The sequence below is a fragment of the Olea europaea genome, unplaced genomic scaffold (assembly GCF_002742605.1).
Source record: "Olea europaea var. sylvestris unplaced genomic scaffold, O_europaea_v1 scaffold2180, whole genome shotgun sequence".
Classification (NCBI taxonomy): Eukaryota; Viridiplantae; Streptophyta; class Magnoliopsida; order Lamiales; family Oleaceae; genus Olea; species Olea europaea.
This window is the reverse complement of record NW_019239803.1, coordinates 12,277-12,874: the sequence shown is the minus strand read 5'-3', so window position 1 is coordinate 12,874 and position 598 is coordinate 12,277.

Genomic DNA, 598 nt, shown 5'->3' with positions numbered 1-598 from the left:
GGGGGGACACGTGTCGAAGCATAAATGGACAGTTTAAAAAAAAACACCAAACTAAATGCTATTAACTCAATCTGTCCACACTTTCCCTGTTTTTAATCCTATTCGACCATCATTTTTCTATAAATAATTAGAAGCCACACGGAAGGAACCAAGTTAATGTGAAATTATTTTTGTTTGACTTCTAGAATTGAACACTTTTCACCAAAATTCACCAAATGGCACCAAGCTCTAGCCCTAATTGACACAGGGCCATTAAATAATATTAACCAAGGTCTAGCCCTAATTGACACAGAGCCATTAAATAATATTAACCAATTGGTAGTTTAATTTGGTCCAATACTCACTTTCTCACGTGGGATTGTGTAATCTTTACTCACCCTGTCATAAGATATCACATGCTATCCAGAAAGGATTGTATTCCAAACTACAAAACAATTGCATACACCTTCAATATATAAAACAAGAGCTTGCAATTCTTCATTCATTTATACGACAACAATGATGATGATGATGATGATATTTGTACATTATTGTATACATAATTGTGTACAAATAGATGATATGGAAGAATGGACACCAAGACTGTTCCATATTATAA